This window comes from Oncorhynchus clarkii, chromosome 11 (genome assembly GCF_045791955.1).
Source record: "Oncorhynchus clarkii lewisi isolate Uvic-CL-2024 chromosome 11, UVic_Ocla_1.0, whole genome shotgun sequence".
In the NCBI taxonomy this organism is placed as follows: Eukaryota; Metazoa; Chordata; class Actinopteri; order Salmoniformes; family Salmonidae; genus Oncorhynchus; species Oncorhynchus clarkii.
In genome coordinates, this window is record NC_092157.1 from 28,930,541 (window position 1) to 28,948,874 (window position 18,334).

Genomic DNA, 18,334 nt, shown 5'->3' on the forward strand with positions numbered 1-18,334 from the left:
ATGATGAAAATAAAAAAATCCACTTCTCATACCAAATGCAGCACAAAGCTGGACACAGGACAACTGTATTACCCCAAGGAAGGTAATGCCAGTCAGTGATTTTTTTTTAATCGAGCAAAGCACTGAGTTGCTGAAATGCAGCTGGGGGACAAAAGCATTTGTGCATTTCACGCACACACACACACACGCACACACACACACACACGCACGCACGCATGCACGCACGCACACACACGCACACACACGCACACATGCACACAAGCGCACACACACACACAAACAAACAACAACAACCAGATAGTCCTGATGAATAAATATAGCCTAGTCGTTTCTCAGTGCAACTGTCTTCTGCTGCACTGAGGGGTGATATTGTATGTGGACTGATGGATGTAGAAAAAATCTCAGTCCATAGCCATGGCAGAGCAGAGCAAGACAGGGACAGTGTTCACTGAACTGACTGTGGAGCCTAAGCCTGTAACTTGAGTTATTCCATTATTTGCTGGGTTTCCTTTTTGTTGTAGAAAACATTACCAGACATTGGGGACTCGTGAAGATGTGGTAGAAACAGACCTCGGAATTCTGCCAATTTTTTTTTTTTTCATTTCACATGTTTTGATACATACAACTCAAATCTGCACATTACTTAAGATTCATGGATATTTCATGGATACTAATGCCTTGCAAAAGTATTCATCCCTCTTGGTGTTTTTCCTATTTTCCTGTAATTTAAATGTATTTTTTTATTTGGATTTCATGTAATGTACATACACAAATTAGTCCAAATTGGTGAAGTGAAATGGGAAAAATAACTTGTTTCAAAAAATGTTTAAAAAAAAAATTAAACGGAAAAGTGGTGCGTCCATATGTATTCACCCCTTTGCTATGAAGCCCCTAAATAAGATAAAAAGATAAAGTCCACCTGTGTGCATTCTAAGTGTTACATGATCTGTCACATCTGAAAGGCATCTGAGAGTAGGCAACACAACTAAGCAAGCGGTACCACCAAGAAAAGGGCACCACGAAGACCAAGGAGTTCTCAGAAGAGGTCAGGGACAAAGTTGTGGAGAAGTACAGATCAGGGGTGGGTTATAAATAAATATCAGAAACTTTGAAAATCGCACGGCGCACCATTAAATCCATTATTAAAAAATGGAAAGAATATGGCACCACAACAAACCTGCCAAGAGGGCTGCCCACCAAATCTCACGTACCAGGTAAGGAGGGCATTAATCAGAGAGGTAACAAAGAGACCAAAGATAACCCTGAAGGAACTGCAAAGCTCCACAGCAGAGATTGGAGTATCTGTCCACAATAAAAAATGTTTTGCATCTTCAAAGTGGTAGGCATGTTGTGTAAATAAAATGATACAAACCCCCCAAAAATAGGAAAAATGCAAGGGGGTTGAATACTTTCGCAAGCCACTGTATGTGGTCGAAACAATACTATCTGGATTATTTCTTAGTTCCAATACATTGATAACCACAACACAAACCAAGGTCTTTCCGGATTTATGGAATTCTGCAAAATATACTATACTGTATTAATAAACACAACTCAAACCTAATAAGGTTTAATAATTAGCACCTATTAATTACCAACTCAGTGGCCTTGTGGTTAGTGTCCACCCTGGCTGAGTCATACCAAAGACTGTGGAAATGGGACCAGATGAGTCTCTGATTGGCACTCATCATTTAGGAGATAGTTTTGGGGTAAGACCCTGCGATATACTAGTGTCCTTCCTGTCCTTCCTGTCCTACTTGTACGTCAAGCTGCCTCAAGCCACAGAAATTGGAGATCAAAGAAATTGTGTTGTAGAGGTGTCATTACAAATATGCTGTATTTTGAAATTTGCCACCACCACTTTTATGTGTGGAGAATCCTCGAATAAGGTCTATTGAACCTGCAGGTTCCATGTGGGAAAAAATATCCTACATTTTTTATTAATAACACCATTCTCCATCCACTGTAATTTACTAATTGAACAGCTATTGACAAGAGCTAGGTAAATGAGTAATCTGTTTGGTTAAGGGAATTGTAAATATAAATTACAATTGTTTTAGATCTATTCTACCTTATGATTGCTGGAGACAAATGTGAAACAAGTCATATTTCAGCAAACTGAAAAGCATGACAACATGACTGGTATTTCAGTCTCTTTTCCACAGTGAAGTGTATATATAGCTGTGTCTTATTTTTAGTATTGTAATTGCAGTCCTATGGCTTAATAATCTGTTGGTTGTATCCTATGGAAATCTGTGCACACTGACAGTAGCTCCAAATCTACCAAATTGATTCATGATTTCTAGAGTGTTTGAGCCAACTTTTCACTATATTTTTTACAATTTGTATCATGTTAAAATATTAACCACTATCGGTAGCCACTGTCACTTATACTACATAGGATACTAGGGGGTAACAAGCCCCCCCTAAGAACAATGTCTAATTGCTGACACAAAAAAAGTTTGGAGAAAAAATTGTATGTGAATGAAGGTCATGCTTAGGTGAATAAATTATAAATGGAAATAAATGGCTACTGTTTACACTTCTTTTAGTTATTTCATGACATGCTTTCAGAAAGGGGCAGGTTTTTTTATATCCCAGGATAACTGCTAAAATAGGAGCACAACTCATGAGCCCACCTCCTGCATCATTGCAGGGGAGAGATGCCAATTGAAGCTCTCTCTTAAAAATGTACCTAGCTATCTAGGTACATGACATAAAATGTTGTGTAAAATAGCTAAAAGAATATAAAGTAACATGAACTGTTGGAAATAATCACTAGTGGAATTATTTACAACTGCAATTAAGTTACTTAAAAAAATATATATATGTACTACCTCAGGATCTGGTAGTAAGGTTGCTAGCTAGCATTCCTAGCAGCTTATGCTAACAAGCTAGCTGGCTAGCAAGTTAGCATAAACTTGTGCTAACTGGGCTATTCATTGTCTAAATGACAGGTAGAAACACATTCATTTCCATTAAGGAGTAACTAGCCCCCAGGGGCCTAGCATCATGCAATCATAATGACGGTAACATCAGGATTAGTAACATTGTGAGGAGACTACCTAAACCATTTAAACTGGAACAACCATTTCCGTAACGAGTGCAAAAGATCTGCTTGGATTAGTTTAGCAAATGTATGTTACAGTATTTATCTTTTGTATAGCATAAGATGAATCAATGTACACGGATATTCAAAACATTTTAAAAAATCTACATTCAGTAAAGCATGCTAGAAAATATGAGGATGATAATAAGTATTGTACAAATTTGCATTTTCTAGGGTACCACCCCAGTGACAAACTTTACTTCCTTTTATGTGTCAATAATTCCTCATTATAACTTAGTGGGTATTGAGGGTATACTTAATAAGATTGTATCCTGGAAAACAGAAATGTACCCCTTTTTTGAGTGTGATGAATGTACTTAATTTAAAAAATATATACTCTATCCTCACATGAAAGGTATTGAACAGTACCACGTGAGATCATGTGTGTACCTCTGAAGGTACATTGTGTATTTACATATTTTTGTAACCCAGGGAACAATCCCGTACCCTTATTTATAAGAGTGTATGGTAGGCTAAGTCCTGAAAAGGTCAGTTGTTTAGAAAATGTGCTTCATAATAGCACCACCTTAAAGCAGCATCACGAAAAACCCCTCAGGTACCTACTCCCTGTTCTTGCTAATGAGCAAAATATGTTTTAAGGCCCATTTTTTTTCTCTCAACCTACACAGGAAATAAGTAGTCCAGGCAGCTTAGCCCTTTGGCTATCTCAATAATGGGTTCACCTTAAACTCCCCTTCTAGAGGTGTTTGGAAATGCAAACATCATACTAACCCCAGGCTGCAGACTACCTTGGATTATGATTAGCTTGTTACCATACCAACACAAGACATGGATGATGTGTGCAGGGGGTGGTGTGCATGTTGTGCATGTGTGTTATTAGCCATCAACAATTACTTTGGACATACTGAAGGCTTCTGGACAGCTACAGTAATAGTGTAACTTTGAGTTGTGCTGGTTCTATTTTTTAAAGCTTTAATCCCTGAGCAACACTAACTAACAGGTCTTCAGTAGCTCTCCCTCTGTGTATAGTAAGCAAGAGTTAGACACTCTTAAATAGAGCAGTGACCAATGAGGGGTGACAATAACCCAGTTTTTTTAAACTGTGCAATACATCAAGTCTGTTCCACAATAACTGAAAGGCCGTGTGCAATTAATGTGTGTGCTGTTCTCTCTAGTAATTACATTCAAAAGGACAGCTTAATCATCTTTTGTATGTATGTCAATGCCGTAAATTAAGACAAATTATTAAAGTTTTCGCAACAATCCGAAAAACTGAGAATAACTGTGTAAAAAAACAGTTGTGTTAATGGTGGAAAATAGAAATGGCTAAAGCATGCATACAGTACTTACTTTATCTACGACATAATTGGATGTCACATACATAACTTAGTATTTCAGATACACTGGGGGAAAAAGGGAAGAAAAATTAGCATGGACCAACAGTGTATGTCAAAACCACAGCTTTTTTGGGTTGGATATTTTGGGGGAAAATACACTTGAAGTTTGTCTTCCCCCAATTATAAGCAGCAAGCATATAATATTCTGTTTTAAATGTTACTGTGGGCAGCAGTGTGTGGGTAAAATCACTGGGGAAGCCAAGCCAGGAAAATATTACCATATTATGTGTTATGATAATTGCATTGTTTGCCCTATAACCTGTTAGTTCATATGCCTTGCAACTGTTATTTATATATATATATGTCTAAGGCCGAGACAAAGAAGACAAAACCGTAGAGCAACATCTGTCCGGTGAATTCCAAATAGCATATTGCATTTAACAAACACTTACATGACCTAGAGCTAATTTTCCTGACATTTTCTGACTATTAAACAACTATTGATTTAGAACCATGGAGAATTAGGCTACCGCAAGTCACAAAGAAAACTGGAGCTGCCTTCAATATACCAGAACCATTTCAACATCAACTCACCTATGCTTAGTCTAATACAGTGGCAACTAAAGGATACCAAAAACTATTAAGTTCAATCAACGTAAGCTACTAAATATGATGTGGCTGTCCATGGTACTGATGTGTGTGTGAGCGTGCGTGTGCATGCATACTTGCAAGTAAAAAAAAAAACATGTTAACTCATACTACTTGTAGACAAAGGCCAATGCCATCATCCTCTTGTTCATGTTGCCAAAATGTTCTATCACTCTGTCATGCTTCTTTGTTTTTATTAACTAGGCAAGTCAGTGAAGAACACATTCTTATTTTCAATGACAGCTTGCCCCGGCAACAATGGGCCAATTGTGTGCCTCCCAATGGGACTCCCAATCACAGCTAGATGTGATGCATCCTGGATTTGAACCAGGGACTGCAATGACACCTCTTGCACTGAGATGCAGTGCCTTTGACCTCTGCGCCACTCGGGAGCCCTTTTAGTTTGCTGTCCTAGGCTACATCGCAAAAATGTATGCTCACTAGCTTAACGGCATTGTCTTCTGGTGGCTAGCTATAAAATACATTTTGATTTCTTTAGCACTGTTTTGGTTACTACATGATTCCATATCTGTTATTTCATAGTTTTGATGTCTTCACTATTGTTATACAATGCAGAAAAAAACATTGAATGAGTAGGTGTCCAAACTTTTGACTGGTACTGTATTGGTTTGCATTTATGTTATATATTATGTTCAACCAAATGGGGAAAGTAAGTTGAGTGTTGAAATAAATAGGTTGCAACTTGAAATATACAGTTGGTTTGTCAATAATCAAATATAATATTTGGCATTGAATCATATATTTGGTTAAAAAACATTTTTTAAATTGAATTTACTTTTACCAGTTGTAGCAATTTTATTTTGTTTGAGAGTCATTTTTTAAAAGTGTCAGTGTTGTATTTTGCATGTGTTTCATTATATTCTCAGTGAGACCATCAGTGGAAACGTCTAGAATATTTCCTTCGTTTGTGAATGTGGGGACTACTTTTACTCTACATGTGATTTTTTTCTCATTCTAACATTTTGAAACCACTCTGAATTCTTTGTTGCCACTCTATGACGTAAAAGGTGTAAGGTGCTTTGAACAACAGTCACTCTTCAAAGTTAGATTCACAGCAGCGTTCTAGAATTCTATATTTGGAGAAGCCTTTAGCTTGGCTTTTGTTCTCTTCTCTCTACCACATTAAATATTCCACTTGAAGATGCAATATCTAACACTTTCTGAAAGTATCAAGTGAAGGACTGTAGTGATAGTAATAGACAATATAACAACGTTCAAATAATGTAACAATTATTGATGAGTGCATTATTGTCTAGAGCGAAAACCTAGCTGTCCACAACTGCACTGGATTGTTTTCACTCCTGTTCTTTACGCCACTAAATAACTGTGACCTCTGACACCCATCACTTACAGTTAGTAATTTGCTGCTGTAGTAGGCCTCATTCATCTTCATTTACATTGACTGTGTCCAAAGTGGCACTCTATAGGGCTATTGCCATTTGGGACGCAGTCATTATGTACACGACTTAAAGCATCTCTTATGATGAAAGGCTCATGTTAGTCAGTCCGCCTAGTTAGTTTTACATAAACATTTGTGCACTTCATGAACGAAAAAATAAACATTTTACAAACGGTTAAGTATGCATGGTGATCTTTGGCTTGTGTGCTGCTGCTTGGCCATTGAAACCCATTTCATGAAGCTCCCATTTCATCATGCTCTGCCCTCTGACACCGTCTCCATACTGTCTGACCCACTTGGTAGGATCTTGCTCAGCAACTCTGTCGCATGTGTCTGCCAGGTGGCAATGTTCACCACATTTCTGGCACAGCTTGGGCTGGCCCAGGACTACCTGACATGATGACTCCTTGCTGTCCCCAGTCCACCTGACCGTGCTGCTGCTCCAGTTTCAACTGTTCTGCCTTATTATTATTTGACCATGCTGGTCATTTATGAACATTTGAACATCTTGGCCATGTTCTGTTATAATCTCCACCCGGCACAGCCAGAAGAGGACTGGCCACCCCACTTAGCCTGGTTCCTCTCTAGGTTTCTTCCTAGGTTTTGGCCTTTCTAGGGAGTTTTTCCTAGCCACCGTGCTTCTACCGTGCTTGGTAGTGAGTGTTGCAACTGAGGACAGACAATTTTTATACACTACGAGCTGGTGTGGCCAACCATTTTGCAGCTGAGCCATTGTGGCTGGGCTGGTTTGAAACCGAGCTCCTTCTGACGGAAATTTCTGGAGAAATCAAACAGGATAACTCCATTAATATTATCCTACGAGGGGAAGCACACAGCATGGTGCCTCCTTATTCCAGCCTGTGCTGCTGACATGATAGAGGCCCACTCCCTTTATAACCCAACACCAGGGAAAACTAAGTGGGTGCAAACAAGCCGAGGAAGCTAGCAGGCAAAGCAAGACCAAGCAAGGCTAACAGGGCCTACCAACACCACAGGACACAAAACAAGCTATCTAGCACAACACCCTACTAAGCTAGCTACAATGAGGACAACATTTAAACTAGAAAGACACACCAAACAAGACAAATAATAAAGACTAGTAGTCTACATATTATGGTAGTTACTCTTACAGTAGACATCAACAACCATGTATCTGCCACTAGCAAATCAAATCAAATGTATTTATATAGCCCTTCTTCCATCAGCTGATATCTCAAAGTGCTGTACAGAAACCAAGCCTAAAATCCCAAACAGCAAGCAATGCAGGTGTAGAAGCACGGTGGCTAGGAATACACGTTCATTGGTGGTACTGGTAACTCTAATATTCACTTGAAAGGCACCCTGGGAAATATGCAAATAAGGTTTAAAAACAAACAACAGGGCTATTCATTTTGGTCCTGGAGCTCTGAGCCATTTCTGGTTTTGGATATTTATCTGGTTCTTTAAAGAACCATCCCATGTATGATTCTTCAAATACTCTAAAATGGTTCCCTTATGGCAAGGGTGTCAAACATTCCATAGCCCACTGCTGTGTTTTTTTCTCCTTTCAATTATGATCTACACAACCAGGTGAGGGCAGTTCCTTACTAATTGGTGACCTTAACTCCTCAATCAAATACAAGGGAGGAGCGAAAACGTGCAGACACTCGGACATCCATGGAATGAGCTTGACACATGTGCCCTATGGCATCACTCTCTCGCTTAGGCCTGGCTCGCAGTCAGTGTTGCAATTCATCTCAGAAGTGTTCAATGGGATTGAAGTCAGAGCTCTGTGCAGGCCAGTTATGTTCATCCACTCCAATCTCAACAAACCATTTATGTATGGACCTCACTTTGTGCACAGGGACATTGTCATGCTGAAACAGGAAAGGGCCAAACTATTGTCACAAAGTTGGAAGCACAGAATCAATCATCTACAATTTTTTTTAACTAGGCAAGTCAGTTAAGAACTAATTCTTATTTACATTGATGGCCTACCCCAGCCAAACCCAGCCAACACTGGGCCAATTGAGCATAGTGTCACCAAGATGGCATAGCAGTCAGACGTCTTTTGTCCTCGTCTTGTTGTGTCCCGCATATATATATACATTTACAACTTTCTTCGGATACCTTTTTATATATATATTTTTTCTTTTCCATGAACTCATCTTCAAAACACTCTCCTGCAACGCGCCTCACCAATTTATATTAAAAAAAGAATCAAATCTGTAATCCTCCATAGAAGCTAACCAGAAGCTAGCCAGAAGCTAACCAGAAGCTATCCAGAAGCTAGCCTGAAGCTAACCAGAAGCTAGCCAGAAGCTAGTTAGCTTCTTTACTGGCTAATCGTTAGTATTCAGCTAACCACGGTTAGTGGTAATCAGCTATCCTTCAGCTCGAAAATATATTGCCAGTTTTTTACGGCGCGTCTCGGACCGGAACATACCGGACCTATTTTTCTCTCCATCTTCCCGGAATTCAACCGCAAGCTCTGGACATTTATACCTGGATCTCGCAGCTAGCTAGCTGCTATCCGTGTGACTATCGGCTTACGGCGATTCCGGAGCAAACATTAATTACTCCGGAGCTAGCCAGCTGAAGAGTTCCATCAGTCACTCCTGGGCTTCAATCACCTATCCAGACCCGTTTTACTGCCAACGCGGAGCCCCACCGGGCCTTCACAACTGGACTACCGACGTTATCTGCCCGAGGGAGTTATCCAGCTGGCTCCTCCGTCGCGACGTTACCTGAACGCCCATCTGCGGTCCGCTAATCGTTAGCTGTCTTATCGGCTGCTATCTGAATAGACCTATCGGACAATTTTTTTCTTTTTTCTTGGGCCTCTATAACTATATCTATTTATTTTTTTGCAAATTGGATTGATCCCCTCTGCCACACGGAACCCCACTAATCCTACCGACGGAAACGCACGAGGTGGCTAAAAACTGATCTCCATCCTATGCTAGCTTGCCACCGATGGCCCGGCTAGCTGTCTGAATCGCCGTGACCCCAACCAACCTCACTACTCACTGGACCCTTTTAATCATGCCTCTCCTTAATGTCAGTATGCCTTGTCCATTGCTGTTCTAGTTAGTGTTTATTGGCTTATTTCACTGTAGAGCCTCTAGTCCTGCTCACTATACCTTATCCAACCTATTAGTTCCACCACCCACACATGCAATGACATCTCCTGGTTTCAATGATGTTTCTAGAGACAATATCTCTCTCATCATCACTCAATGCATAGGTTTACCTCCACTGTATTCACATCCTACCATACCTTTGTCTGTACATTATACCATAAAGCTATTTTATTGCCCCCAGAAACCTCCTTTTACTCTCTGTTCCAGATGTTCTAGAAGACCAATTCTCATTGCTTTTAGCCGTACCCTTATCCTACTCCTCCTCTTTTCCTCTGGTGATGTAGAGTTTAATCCAAGTTCTGCAGTGCCTAGCTCCACTCCTATTCCCCAGGCGCTCTCTTTTGATGACTTCTGTAACCGTAATAGCCTTGGTTTCATGCATGTTAACATTGGAAGCCTCCTCCCTAAGTTTGTTTTATTCACTGCTTTAGCACACTCTTCCAACCAGGATGTTCTAGCTGTGTCTGAATCCTGGCTTAGGAAGACCTCCAAAAATTCAGAAATTTTCATCCCAAACTACAAAATTTTCAGACAAGCTAGAACTGCCAAAGGGGGCAGTGTTACAATCTACTGCAAAGATAGCCTGCAGAGTTCTGTCCTACTATCCAGGTCTGTACCCAAACAATTTGAACTTCTACGTTTAAAAATCCACCTTTCTAAAAACAAGTCTCACCCTTACCGCCTGCTATAGACCACCCTCTGCCCCCAGCTGTGCTCTGGACACCATATGTGAACTGATTGCCCCACAACTATCTTCAGAGCTCGTGCTGCTAGGCGACCTAAACTGGAACATGCTTAACACCCCAGCCATCCTACAATCTAAACTTGATGTCCTCAATCTCACACAAATTATCAATGAGCCTAGCAGGTACCTCCCCAAAGCTATAAACATGGGGACGGTCATAGATATCATCCTAACCAACTTGCCCTCTAAATACAGCTCTGCTGTCTTCAACCAAGATCTCAGCGATCACTGCCTCATTGCCTGCACCGGTAATGGGTCAGCGGTCAAACGACCTCCACTCATCACTGTCAAACGCTCCCTGAAACACTTCAGCAAGCAGGCCTTTCTAATTGACCTGGCCGGGGTATCCTGGAAGGATATTGATCTCATCCCGTCAGTAGAGGATGCCTGGTTATTTTTTTAAATGCCTTCCTAACCATCTTAAATAAGCATGCCCCATTCAAGAAATTTAGAACCAGGAACAGATATAGCCCTTGGTTCTCCCCAGACCTGACTACCCTTAACTAACACAAAAACATCCTATGGCGTTCTGCATTAGCATCGAACAGCCCCCGTGATATGCAGCTTTTCAGGGAAGCTAGAAACCATTACACACAGGCAGTTAGAAAAGCCAAGGCTAGCTTTTTCAAGCAGAAATTTGCTTCCTGCAACAGTAACTCAAAAAGGTTCTGGGACACTGTAAAGTCCATGGAGAATAAGCGCACACCTCTCAGCTGCCCACTGCACTGAAGATAGGAAACACTGTCACCACTGATAAATCCACTATAATTGAGAATTTCAATAAGCATTTTTATATGGCTGGCCATGCTTTCAAACTGGCTACCCCTACCCCGGTCAACATCACTGCACCCCCCACAGCAACTCGCCCAAGCCTTCTCCATTTCTCCTTCTCCCAAATCCAGTCAGCTGATGTTCTGAATGAGCTGCAAAATCTGGACCCCTACAAATTAGCCGGGCTGGAAAATCTGGACCCTTTCTTTCTAAAATGATCTGCCGAAATTGTTGCCACCCCTATTACTAGCCTGTTCAACCTCTCTTTTGTGTCGTCTGAGATTCACAAAGATTGGAAAGCAGCTGCGGTCATCCCCCTCTTCAAAGGGGGGGACACTCTTAACCCAAACTGCTACAGACCTATATCTATCCTACCCTGCCTTTCTAAGGTCTTCGAAAGCCAAGTCACGAACAGATTACCGACCATTTCGAATCTCACCATACCCTCTCTGCTATGCAATCTGGTTTCAGAGCTGGTCATGGGTGCACCTCAGCCACGCTCAAGGTCCTAAACGATATCTTAACCGCCATCGATAAGAACAATTACTGTGCAGCCGTATTCATTGATCTGGCCAAGGCTTTCGACTCTGTCAATCACCACACCCTCATCGGCAGACTCTACAGCCTTGGTTTCTCAAATGATTGACTCGCCTGGTTCACCAACTACTTCTCTGATAGAGTTCAGTGTGTCAAATCGGAGGGTCTGCTGTCCGTACCTCTGGCAGTCTCTATGGGGGTGCCACAGTGTTCAATTATTCTTCTCTATATACATCAATGATGTCACTCTTGCTGCTGGTGAGTCTCTGATCCACCTCTGCGCAGACAACACCATTCTGTATACTTCTGGCCCTTCTTTGGACACTGTGTTAACAACCCTCCAGGCAAGCTTCAATGACATACAACTCTCCTTCCGTGGCCTCCAATTGCTCTTAAATACAAGTAAAACTAAATGCATGCTCTTCAACCGATCGCTGCCTGCACCTGCCCGACTGTCCAACATCACTACTCTGGACGGCTCTGACTTAGAATACGTGGACAACTACAAATACCTAGGTGTCTGGTTAGACTGTAAACTCTCCTTCCAAACACACATCAAACATTTCCAATCCAAAGTTAAATCTAGAATTGGCTTCCTATTTCGCAACAAAGCATCCTCCACTCATGCTGCCAAACATACCCATGTAAAACTGACTATCCTACCAATCCTCGACTTCGGCGATGTCATTTACAAAATAGCCTCCAATACCCTACTCAACAAATTGGATGCAGTCTATCACAGTGCCATCCGTTTTGTCACCAAAGCCCCATATACTACCCACCATTGTGACCTGTACGCTCTCGTTGGCTGGCCTTCGCTTCATACTCGCCAAACCCACTGGCTCCATGTCATCTACAAGACCCTGCTAGGTAAAGTCCCCCCTTATCTCAGCTCGCTGGTCACCATAGCATCGCCCACCTGTAGCACGCGCTCCAGCAGGTGTATCTCTCTGGTCACCCCCAAAACCAATTCTTCCTTTGGCCGCCTCTCCTTCCAGTTCTCTGCTGCCAATGACTGGAACGAACTACAACAATCTGTGAAACTGGAAACACTTATCTCCCTCACTAGCTTTAAGCTCCAACTTGCAGAGCAGCTCACAGATTACTGCACCTGTACATAGCCCACCTGTAATTTAGCCCAAACAACTACCCTACCCTATTTTATTTTGTTTATTTATTTATTTATTTTGCTCCTTTGCACCCCATTATTTTTATTTTGACTTTGCACATTCTTCCACTGCAAATCTACCATTCCAGTGTTTTACTTGCTATATTGTATTTACTTTGCCACCATGGCCTTTTTTTTGCCTTTGTCTCCCTTACTTACCTCATTTGCTCACATCGTATATAGACTTGTTTCTACTGTATTATTGACTGTATGTTTGTTTTACTCCATGTGTGTCGTTGTATGTGTCAAACTGCTTTGCTTTATCTTGGATGAATACCTTTGCAAGCCATTGCAAACAGGGTGTTTCCCCCAGACAGAGCAACCAGCAAGAAGATTGAATGCATGATGTTAGCCTTTGTCAGGCTAACCCAGATGGAGCAACTGAGATGCAGCACCACCCATCCTCAGAACCCTTTAGACTCAGCACCATTGAACACACTGTGCCCAATCACCACTGCATCACAAACAAACAAAATCAAATCAAACTATTTGTCACATGCGCCGAAAACAATTTCCTTACCGTGAAATGCTTACTTACAAGCCCATAACCAACAGTGCAGTTCAAGAAGAGTTAAAAAAGTATTTACCAAATAAACTAAAGTAAAAAAACAAGTTACAATAACGAGGCTATACACAGGGGGTACCGGTACCGAGTCAATGTGCGGGGGTACAGAGGTAGAGGTCGGGGTGAAGTGACTATGCATAGATAATAAACAGAGAGTAGCAGTGGTGTACAAAACAAATAGGGGGGGCACTGTAAAAGTCCAGTGCCCATTTGTTTAGTTGTTAATGAGTCTTATGGCTTGGGGGTAGAAGCTGCTAAGGAACCTTTTGGTTCTATGCTTAGCACTCTGGTACCTCTGTTTAATACATCTCAGAAAGACATCTCATGGATACTCTCATGGAAACTCCATACAAAGGCAGGAACCTAGGAAGAAACCTAGAGAGGAACCAGGCTCTGAGGGGTGGCCAGTCCTCTTCTGGCTGTGCCAGGTGGAGATTATAACAGAACACTAGGAAATTCATGTATATCCCACGATGCACTGATACAGAAAACATCTACCACCTTTTTGTTGAGTGCTCCATGGCCAGGCAGGTCTGGACCCTGTTTGTTCCCTCTGTCTCCCCCAACAGGTTGATGACCCTACCTCGCTTGACAGTGGAGAACATCCTGAATGGTCCTCCTGGCCGATGCACCACCCAACTCCGCCAGCAGTGGAAGATCATCATCGTCAAGTAGGTCCTTAGGGAGACAAGGAACACCAGAGGCTAACAATAACAAACCGTGGACTGAATGACCCTGAGGAGGAGGATCACCATTCTTCTCAGTGACCATGCCATCAGACTTCCATAAAGACCCGAACCAGGAGAGGACGGTATGGGGGGTGGCAAGGTGGAAATACATCACCATCTAAACCTCCCTCCGTGCCACCCAAACCAACCCCAGACCTGTCTTAGGCCTTCAGCGTCCAGCCTCGCTGCTGCATCGCTCCTCCTCCACGCCCAATGCCACCCACTATGCCCCCAGCACCAGCCAAGGCCAATAGACACATTCTCTACCCCCAACCCTCCCTTACTCTCTCTACCCCTACCTCCCTCTAACCAGGACTCCCCAACTCTGCTCCTGAGGAGCTACTGTCCTATAGGTTTTCACTCCAACCCTAATCTAACGCACCTGATTTTAATAATTAGCTGGTTAATAAGCTGAATCAGATCAGTTACAACTGGGGATGGAGCAAAAACCTACAGGAGGGTAGCACTCCAGGAACAGGCTTGAAAGCACTGCTCTACACTTATCCCTCTCACCGAAAAACGACCAGCCCAGAATCAGGAACTATTCACAACCACAAGAGGGCGGAGGTGGGACCAAAGTTCAGACCTTCATCCGGAGCAAGCAGACCTCAGGGGCACTGCCACCACTGACCTCCAGGTCTAGAGCTTCCATGTGTGTCTGCTTGCTCCTCAGGTTGTCCTTCCTCTCCTCTATAGATCCAGCACCAGTCCAAATATCAGCACTGACCCAGCCTCCTGAATTCAGTGCCAGCCTCAACACCAGAACACCAGACGAGGCGTGGAGGAGTGATCAAACATCTAACATTCACCCGGAGCGGACGGACCACTGGCAAGTTCCACCATTGACCTGCTTGATCCTCAGGCTGTCTTTCCTCCTTTCTACTGACCCAATACCAGCACCAGCACCAGCCCAATTCCCGTTTCCCACTCCCAGCAACAGACCCATCACCAACTCAAATTTTCCAGTCGAAGCCCCAACACCAGCACAATCCCAAGTTTCAGCCCCAGCACCAACCCCTCCAGCAACCTTGGACAAAGTAGGGGCAAACACAACTGTCACCTCCATCGAGCTGCTACTCTTCAACACCTTGCCCTTCCCTTATAAAAAATGTATAAAATTGAAAACACAGCCATGAAATCTCCATGGACAAACATTGGCAGTAGAATGGTCTTACTGAAGGTCTCAGTGACTTTCAATGTGGCACTGTCATGGGATGCCACCTTTTCAAAAATCAGTTCATCAAAATTCTGTCCTGCTAGAGCTGCCCTAGTCAACTGTAAGTGTTGTTAATGTGAAGTGGAAAGGAGCAACAATGGCTCAGCCGCGAAGTGGTAGGCCACACAAGCAAACAGAACAGGACGGCCGAGTGCTGAAGCACGTACCGCGTAAAAATTGCCTGCCCACGAGTGGCATAACTCACTACCGAGTTCAAAACTGCCTCTGGAAGCAACGTCAGCACAATAACTGTTCATCGGGAGCTTCATGAAATGAGTTTCCACGGCTGAGCAGCCACACACAAGTCTAAGATCACCATGCCCAATGCTAAGCCTTGGCTGGAGTGATGTAAAGCTTGCCGCCAAATGGTCTAGCACCGCTTGCGCTCAGCCAAGCACCACTTAAAGAAATGTGCACGCGATTGCTTAACCGAGAGATGGATTGGACCCCCCTACTTTGTGCAATTTCCGCCTGAAGACATACCCAAATCTAACAGCCTGTAGCTCAGGCACAGAACCAAGAATATGCATATTATTGGCACCATTTGAAAGAAAACACTCTGAAGTTTGTGTAAATGTGAATTGAATGTAGGAGAATATAACACAATAGATCTGGTTATGATAAAACTATGGAAAAAAAAACGTTTTTTTATTTCATTTTTGTATCATCATCTTTAAAATGAACAAGATTAAACAAACATTCAGATGGGATGATGGGGACAATTTCAGTGAAAAATATAAGAGGGCAACAGTACTTGTGCAAAGGTTCAGAATGATAACTTCCAAAATGAGTGTGCTACATGACATTTATCATGTCTCCATTTCACTTTGGTCATTGTTGTGGGCCTGCCCTCCCCTCAACAGCCTCAAATAGGCTATTTCATGTGGTTTGGGGTGGGACGGCAGATACACGCATCTCACATTTCATGAAATTACATGTTTAAATATTGCTTCTAAAATAAAATAAAAATCACAAATAACATTTTATATTATTAATTTCAAACAAGGGCATTAGCATGATAAGAACTTACCAGTCCAAAACAATGTCCTCTCTCATTCAAAATATATTCCTCATTAATCGCTAAATGAATCATCTGAGAACAATCTCTCTCTCACTTTCCCAATCAATTTATTCTAAAATTGTGTGTACATCTGTATATCTAGACTTAGACTTAGCTTTCCCTGACTTAGTCGCCATACTGATGGATATATAAACAGCTGAATCTGCGCGTTTACCAAACAATGTGGTGCGTAATATGTGTTTCTCCTTCCGGTATGAAACTTCAATAGCGAATGACTCTCTTTACGCTGGAGCTTACTACATGGGTTGGTCTTGCAACGCATAAACATGACCTATTGCAGTTTACCTCAGCTCATTGGTTATCTACCCAGCTAGATTTCAAGACGGTCAGAGGTCATTGGGTTAAAAGACAGTCAATCAACGAAACAGCGGGCAAATCATTGGTGCAAAATGATGTCATGACTTGTTGTCTTCAAATCGGTTTCTTTCAGTCAATACGTCCCGCGAAATGGCCCATCATGTTTGATTGTGTTACAAACAATCCAGTTGATTGCAGTGAAACCAAACATGACTGGAATAGTCATGTTCTGTGTGGGTTATTTACCTGGAATGTGTCATTGAAAATGGAATGAGACGGAATTCACGACACAAGCAGTTCACAAAATGTTTCGTGTTAGGCTATAAAAACAGATTTTATAAAACAAAAGACCATTCATTGTGTAACAATGAGCATTGGTATTAAAAACAGACAAAGATCGTCAAAGGTAAACGATTATTTTAATGCAGTTTGTGATTATGTTACGCCTGTGCTGGTTAAAATTGTTGTTTTTTATGGAGCTCTGTGCTCAGATAATCGCATCGTATTCTTTCGCAGTAAACCCTCTTTTGAATCTGACAATGCAGTTGGATTAGCAAGATTCTAGGCTTTCAACACATGTGAGACACTTGTATTTTCATGAATGTTTAATATGACTATTTATGTAGCGATCACCGTATGTTGGGGAATTTCATTCCGGTAGCGGGTTCCGTGCGCAGAGAGGTTAATGGAATATCTATATAAGCGTACAGAGGCCCATTATCAGCGACAAAAACTCCTGTGCTCCAATGGCACATTGTGTTAGCTAATCTAAGTTCATAATTTTAAAAGGCTACTTGATAACTGCTGTTCTGGTTAAAGAAGCAATACAACTGGCCTTCTTTAGATTGGTTCAGTATCTGGAGCATCAGCATTTGTGGGTTCGATTGCCAGAAACAAATGAAGGCTATTCCATGCGAGGAATTGCCAAGAAACTGAAGATTTCTTTCAACGCTGTGTACTAAACCCTTCACAGAACAGTGCAAACTGTCTCTAACCAGAATAGAAAGAGGAGTGGGAGGCCCCGGTGCACAACTGAGCAAGAGGACAAGTACATTAGAGCGTCTAGTTTGAGAAACAGACGCCTCACAAGTCCTCAACTGGAATCTTCATTAAATAGTACCCGCAAAACACCAGTCTCAAGGTCAACAGTGAAGAGACAACTCATGGATGATGGCCTGCTAAGCAGAGTTGCAAAGAAAAAGCCATATCTCAGACTGGCCCCAACAAATAAAAGATTAAGATGGGCAAAAACAGACACTGGACAGAGTATCTTTGCCTAGAAGGCCAGCATCCCTGTAATGGCTGTCGTGGGTAGAAGAAGGTGAGGACCAAGGTGCAGCGTGGTACATGTTCAACTATTATTATGAATTGAACACTGAATGGAAAAACAACAAAAGAGAATGAACGAAACCAAAACAGTTCTGTCTGGTACAGAATACAAAAACAGAAAACAACTACCCACAAACACAGGTGGGAACAGGCTACCTAAGTATGGTTCTCAATCAGAGACAATGATTGACAGCTGCCTCTGATTGGGAACCATACCAGGCCAAACACATAGAAATACAACACATAGAAAAAAACAGAGAATGAAAAACATAGAATTCCCACCCCAACTCACGCCCTGAC